Source organism: Oncorhynchus gorbuscha, linkage group LG22 (assembly GCF_021184085.1).
Source record: "Oncorhynchus gorbuscha isolate QuinsamMale2020 ecotype Even-year linkage group LG22, OgorEven_v1.0, whole genome shotgun sequence".
Classification (NCBI taxonomy): domain Eukaryota; kingdom Metazoa; phylum Chordata; class Actinopteri; order Salmoniformes; family Salmonidae; genus Oncorhynchus; species Oncorhynchus gorbuscha.
In genome coordinates, this window is record NC_060194.1 from 33,522,331 (window position 1) to 33,530,397 (window position 8,067).

Below are 8,067 nucleotides of genomic sequence, written 5' to 3' on the forward strand. Positions count from 1 at the left end.
ATACTAGATAGCAAGCTAAATCGGTTGCCCCGACAATATGACTGTTTTAATAAATAAACAAAACAATAAACACGAAACGCAACAATGCACCAACATGAAACAGAGTCAATAACACTTGAGGAACTAACCAAGGAGAGTGACAGATATAGGGAAGATAATCAAGAAGGTGATGGAGATCAAGTGAGTGTCATAAGGCGCTGGGGCGCTTGTGACAGGTGTGCAGGATAATCAGCAGCCTGATGACCTAGAGGCCGGAGAGGGAGTATACGTAAGAGTACGCCCTCCCCAATGCACGGCTCCAACCGCAGGACGCTGACAAAGGGAACGAACCCAGGGATCAGGAGCGGACTGGTCACCCCTGCTGAAGAGCAGGAACCTGACGAGCCGGCTGGGGCGCAGACGGCTGGGGCGCTGGAACTTGACGAGGGCTGGGGCTCGGGAACCTGTCGAGCCAGCTGGGGCACGGGTGGTTGGGGTGTGGGAATTTGTCGAGCTGGGGCACGGGAACCTGTCGAGCCGACTGAGGCAGAGGAGCCTGGCAATCTGGCTGAGGCAGAGGAGCCTGGCGATCTGGCTGAGGCAGGGGAGCCGGTGGGCGCAGGGAGCCTGGCGATCCGGCTCCGGTACCGCTTGCCGTGTGGTAGCAGAGAGAACAGTGTATGACTAGGGTGGCTGGAGTCTTTGACAATTTTTAGGGCCTTCTTCTGACCCCGTCTGGTATAGAGGTCCTGGGTGGCAGGAAGCTTGGCCCCGGTGATGTACTGGGACATTTGCACTACCCTCTATAGTGCCTTGCGTTCCGAGGCCGACCAGTTGCCATACCAGGCAGTGATGCAACCGTTCAGAATGCTCTCGATGGTGCAGCTGTAGATCCTTTTGAGGATCTGAGGACCCATGCCAAATCTTTTCAGTCTCCTGAGGAGGAATAGGTTTTTGTCATGCCCGCTTCATGACTGTCATGGTGTGCTTGGACCATGTTAGTTTGTTGGTGATGTGGACACCAAGGAACTTGAAGCTCTCAACCTGCTCCACTGCAGCCCCGTCGATGAGAATGTGCTCGGTGCTCGGTACACTTTTTCTTGTAGTCCACAATCATCACCTGTCTTAATCACGTTGAGGGAGAGGTTGTTGTCTTGGCACCACACGGCCAGGTCTATGACCTCCTCCCTATAGGCTGTCTCACAGTTGTCACTAATCAGGCCTACCACTGTTGTGTCATCTGCAAATTTAATGATGGTGTGGGAGTCGTGCCTGGCCATGCAGTCATGAGTGAACAGGGAATACAGGAGGGGCTGAGCATGCATCCCTGAGGGGCCCCTGTGTTGAGGATCAGCGTAGCGGACGTGTTGTTACCTACCCTTACCACCTGGGTGCAGAGTGTCATGAGGCGCTGGTGTGCTTGAAGATGGTGACAGGTGTGCGGGATAATCAGCAGCCTGATGACCTAGAGGCCAGAGAGGGAGTATATGTGACAATTTTTAAGAAGATGGCAAATAGGTTCGTAAGAATATATTTGAGAAGTTTGTAAGAATATCGTGAAATCTTAAGATATTGTTGAGGAATTGTACTTCTGAACTTTGTTTTTTTCTTCAGAAGCTTCTTACATTTTTTGAGTAAGTTGTGTTTTGTGAATCTGGGCCCAGGTCATAGTGCAGAGCCTATCCCTGCCACAAGAATAAACACTCACATTTCTACTGTGTTATGGTGAGGGAGTGTATTGTACCATAGCTGTAGGGCAGGGCAGGGTGGAGGGTGGATCCAGCCTGCTTGAAGACGGTAATCAGATTCCTCTCTCAGCCCTGTTGGCCTCCATCCACCCACCGTCAGGCAGCACTTTACCTTAATTACCCTGCTGCCGACCTGCTCTGCTCTGACTGCTGTTAGTGAAGCCTGCGGGACAGCACATCTAGAGGGTCAAAGCCAGAGGCACGTCAGGAAGAACTAACCGCATCCAGGGCAGCCAGAATGGATATGTGCACGGCACAACACTGCCACTTAGATAGACACTCCCCTCCTAGGCCGCCAGCCTGTATATACAGTGGGGCAAAAAGTATTTAGTCAGCCACCAATTGTGCAAGTTCTCCCACTTAAAAAGATGCGAGAGGCCTATAATTTTCATCATAGGTACACTTCAACTATGACAGACAAAATGAGAAGAACAAAAATCCAGAAAATATAGCAGGACGTGATGAGTGTTCCAATGCCCTGGGCATGGTGTAAGCTGTGGTTCCTGAAGACATCTCCCAGCCTCAATAACCTCTTCCTAACCTTGTGTTTGATGTATTTGATACCATTCCACCTATTCCACTCCAGTCATTACCACGTGCCTGTCCTCCACCATGTAAGGTGCCACCAACCTCCTGTGGTGTGTGCGTGCGTGTGTGTTTCAAATCCATAGTCTCTATCGCCCTTCCCAGGTAATGACCTGTTCCTGGTGGCAGTCCATGAGCTGGGTCATGCCCTTGGCCTAGAGCACTCCCAACGACCCCACAGCCATCATGGCTCCCTTCTATCAGTACATGGACACAGAGAACTTTAAACTACCTCACGATGACCTTCAGGGCATCCAGAAAATCTATGGTACTGTGTCTATCTATGGTACTGAATTTCCTACATTTTATTTTATTATAAGCATGCCCTCAATATCTGTTCATTACACTAAACCAAGTAGTATGTTAATATTTGTCTAGTCTACATGTTTTTTTTTAAACGAGTTTGATTGTTTTCATTGAAGGAACAAATGTTAAATGATAATGTTAAATGAAAATGTTCAATGACAAAATAATTACAATGATAATGTTATTTTGTGATGCCCTTAGCTAGTTAGCTGGCTAGGCTAATGTGTCCCATTCATCTCCAGGTCCGCCAGACAGGTCCTCCCAGCCCACCAGAGCCCCACCCACGGCCCCTCCCCCACGCTTCCACCCCCTCGGAACCCCGTAAGCACGACCCGCCAGGTCCGGCCCCACCGGCCTCCTCAGGGCGCAAAACCCTCCAACCCCAACGCCAATCCCAACATCTGTGACGGAGGCTTCAACACCCTGGCCATCCTCAGACAGGAGCTGTTTTGTATTCAAGGTAGGTTGGCATGTACAGATACTGTATGATGTATCGTTGTCTAACCTATATAATCTCATGAACACAGTGTTAAAAAGGTTTGTTTGCATGAGGAGGTAGTGATGAGCGCTGAAGGGTTTCAGTGGAATCAATCATTCCGGTGTTAGACAGCAAAGCAGGTTTCAGAGTTTAGGTAATACTACAGTAGAGAGAAGGGGATGAAAATGATAAAAGAGATCATTTTGTCTACATTTGTGTAGGACCAGTGGTTCTGGAGAGTGAGGACAACTCGGTGGTCCCTGGCTACCCTATGGAGATCAACTTCTTCTGGAGAGGCCTGCCCGCCAAGATCGACGCCGTCTCGAAAACAGCGAGGGGAAGTTTGTCTTCTTCAAAGGTGAGAGAAGAGAATGAGAGAGAGGGGGAGAGAAAGACAGATGGAGGAGATGAAATGGAGCTATTTTACTCTTGTATCAACAGAAAGTAGCATCAGGTTTAAAGGTTAGTTAGAGGAGAGAAATTTAGAAAGAAAGACAGAGCAAAGTATTTTGTTTGTGGTCATCACAGTGTCATAACTGTAAAATAAATCAAAATGTTTTTGTTTACTCAGCTTTTGGTCAAAGTGTTACCAGAATTTAACATTTTTAGTTCCGTGACTAAATTGAATTCAACTTAGTTTTTGCGTCATCCAACTAGAAATGATTATTTTGGCAGAAATGCCAGAATGTGGAAGTAGTTACACACACAGTGCTTTTAACTTAACACACGTTGACAAACATGATTACATTGTGCATGTTAATTTATACAGTAATTCGTATTCGTCATGTCAAGTACTGTATAAATGAACATCCAAAATGTAATCATGTATGTCAACGTGTGTCAAATATGTCAATTGAAAACATTCTATGTTAAAAGCGCTGTGTAACTAGTTCCACATATTGTTTTTGTAAAGATTTACATTTTTCTAGTTGAATGAACATATGAGACAATTTAAAGTGGACCGAATTTTTGTGTATGTTTTCTCATGTTGGGCCACCTAACATTCAGGTTCAACTTAGACCGAAAAGTTCGGTAAACAAAAAAAAGAACCAGTTAGTTGAAACAACTAGATTTGTGTGCGTTTTTAATTAATTCATTTATTTATTTATAGTGTATTAATAAGTATACAAGAGAATGCCACTTCAATTAGTAGAAATATTGCTTGTGTGTTCTAAATAGCATCCATTTAGTTCTTTATGAAACTGTATAATAATGGGTCAGAGTTCAGCCCCGCCTCCATCAGGCAGATTAACATGACATCTGTCCTCCAACAGGATCACAAAGAGTCTCATGCTTTATTTATTCCCTGATGGAGGAGCTACTTGCTGGACTGGACTTACTCACAATGCTATAGTTGCCCCTTTCCGTATCCACTATAATAAAACTACTGTAGAGTAGCTCTTTAATACACGCGTAAGACTATTATTACCTCTTTAAAATACTTTAAAATACTCCAACACTATCTTAGCTGTAATATACTCAACACTATCTCAGCTGTAATATACTCAACACTATCTTAGCTGTATTATACTCCAACACTATCTTAGCTGTAATATACTCCAACACTATCTTAGCTGTAATATACTCCAACACTATCTTAGCTGTAATATACTCCAACACTATCTTAGCTGTAATATACTCTTAGCTGTAAACACTATCTTAGCTGTAAAATACTCCAACACTATCTTAGCTGTAATATACTAACACTATATTATACTAACACTATCTTAGTGCCTAACACTATCTTAGCTGTATTATAACACTATCTTAGCTGTAATATACTCCAACACTATCTTAGCTGTAATATACTCAACACTATCTTAGCTGTAATCCAACACTATCTTAGCTGTAATATACTCCAACACTATCTTAGCTGTATACTATAATATACTCCTCAAAATACACTATCTTAGCTGTAATATACTCCAACACTATCTTAGCTGTAAAATACTCCAACACTGTGTAATATACTCCAACACTATCTTAGCTGTAATATACTATCTTAGCTGTAAAATACTCCAACACTATCTTAGCTGTAATATACTCCAACACTATCTTAGCTGTAATATACACTATCTAACACTATCTTAGCTGTAATATACTATCTTAGCTGTAACACACTATCTTAATATACTGTATCTTAGCTGTAATACTCAACACTATCTTAGCTGTAAAATACACTATCTTAGCTGTAATATACTCCAACACTATCTTGGCTGTAAAATGCTCTAACACTATCTTAGCTGTAAAATACTCAACACTATCTTAGCTGTAATTATACTCCAACACTATCTTAGCTGTATTATGCTCAACACTATCTTAGCTGTAAAATACTGTAATATGCCAACACTATCTTAGCTGTATTATACTCCAACACGATCTTAGCTGGAAAATACTCCAACACTATCTTAGCTGTAATATACTCAACATCTTAGCTGGAAAATACTCAACACTATCTTAGCTGTAATATACTCCAACACTATCTTAGCTGTAAAATACTCAACAATCACTATCTTAGCTGGAAAATAAACACTATCTTAGCTGTAATATACTCCAACACTATCTTGGCTGTAAAATACTTATCTTGCTGTAATATACTCAACACAATCTTAGCTGTAATATACTCCAACACTATCTTAGCTGTAATATACTCAACACTATCTTAGCTGTAAAATACAACACTATCTTAGCTGTATTATACTCCAACACGATCTTAGCTGGAAAATACTCCAACACTATCTTAGCTGTAAAATACTCTAACACTATCTTATCTTAGCTGTAAAATATGCTCTTGCAACAACACTATCTTAGCTGTAAAAATACTCCAACACTATCTTAGCTGTATTATACTCCAACACTATCTTAGCTGGAAAATACAACACTATCTTAGCTGTAATATACTCCAACACTATCTTAGCTGTAAAATAACACTATCTCTGTAATATACTCCAACACTATCTTAGCTGTAAAATACTCAACACTATCTTAGCTGTAATTTATCTTAGCTGTAATATACTCCAACACTATCTTAGCTGTATTATACTCCAACACGATCTTAGCTGGAAAATACTCCAACACTATCTTAGCTGTAATATACTCCAACACTATCTTAAAAATACTGTAACACAATATAGCTCCAACACTATCTTAGCTGTATACTCCAACACAATCTTAGCTGTAAAATACTCCAACACTATCTTAGCTGTAATATACTCCAACACTATCTTAGCTGTAAAATACTCCAACACTATCTTAGCTGTAATATACTCCAACACTATCTTGGCTGTAAAATACTCCAACACTATCTTAGCTGTATTATGCTCAACACGATCTTAGCTGGAAAAATACTCCAACACTATCTTAGCTGTAATATACTCCAACACTATCTTAGCTGGAAAATACAACACTATCTTAGCTGTAATAAACACTATCTTAGCTGTAAAATACTCCAACACTATCTTAGCTGTAATATACTCCAACTATCTTAGCTGGAAAATACTTATCTTAGCTGTAATATACTCCAACACTATCTTAGCTGTAAAATAACACTATCTTAGCTGTAATATACTCAACACTATCTTAGCTGTAAAATACAACACTATCTTGGCTGTAATATACTCAACACTATCTTAGCTGTAAAATACTCCAGCACTATCTTAGCTGTATTATGCTCAACACGATCTTAGCTGGAAAATACTCCAACACTATCTTAGCTGTAAAATACTTAGCTGTAAAATCAACACTATCTTAGCTGTAAAATACTCCAACAGCTGTAAAATCTTATCTTAGCTGTAAAATCCAACACTATCTTAGCTGTAAAATACAACACTATCTTAGCTGTATTATACTCAACACGATCTTAGCTGGAAAATACACTATCTTAGCTGTAAAATACTCAACACTATCTTAGCTGTAATTACTCCAACACTATCTTAGCTGTAATATACAACACTATCTTGAAAATCTTATCTTAGCTGGAAAATTTTACTGTAATATACCAACACTATCTTAGCTGTAATACTCCAACTCTTAGCTGGAAAATACAACTATCTTAGCTGTAAAATATCTCTGTAAAATACAACACTATCTTAGCTGTAATATACTCCAACACTTATCTTAACACTATCTTAGCTGTAAAATACTCCAACACTATCTTAGCTGTAATATACTCCAACACTATTTTAGCTGTAATATACTCCAACACTATCTTAGCTGTATTAACACTATCTTAGCTGTGAACACGATCTTATCTTAGCTGGAAAATACTCCAACACTATCTTAGCTGTAATATACTCCAACACTATCTTAGCTGTAAAATACAACACTATCTTAGCTGTAATATACTCAACACTATCTTAGCTGTAAAACACTATCTTAGCTGTAATATACAACACTATCTTAGCTGTAATATACTCAACACAATCTTAGCTGTAATATAACACTATCTTAGCAACACTATCTTAGCTGTAATATACTCCAACACTATCTTAGCTGTAAAATACTCCAACACTATCTTAGCTGTAATATATCCAACACTATCTTTTAGCTGTAAAATACTCCAACACTATCTTAGCTGTAAAATCTTATCTTAGCTGTAAAATACTCCAACACTATCTTAGCTGTATTATACTCAACACGATCTTAGCTGGAAAATACTCCAACACTATCTTAGCTGTAATATACTCCAACACTATCTTAGCTGTAAAATACTCCAACACTATCTTAGCTGTAATATACTCCAACACTATCTTAGCTGTAAAATACTCAACACTATCAGCTGTATTATACTCCAACACGATCTTAGCTGTAATATACTCCAACACTATCTTAGCTGTAATACTCAACACGATCTTAGCTGGAAAATACTCCAACACTATCTTAGCTGTAATATACTCCAACACTATCTTAGCTGTAAAATACTCCAACACTATCTTAGCTGTAATATACTCCAACACAATCTTAGCTGTAATA

At 40.0% G+C, this 8,067-nt stretch overlaps 1 pseudogene; it reads left to right on the top strand.

The window, feature by feature from the left end:
• The first annotated feature begins 288 nt into the window (after window positions 1–288).
• The window catches only part of LOC124009421, a 20,511-nt pseudogene continuing 12,732 nt past the window's right edge, over window positions 289–8,067 (top strand).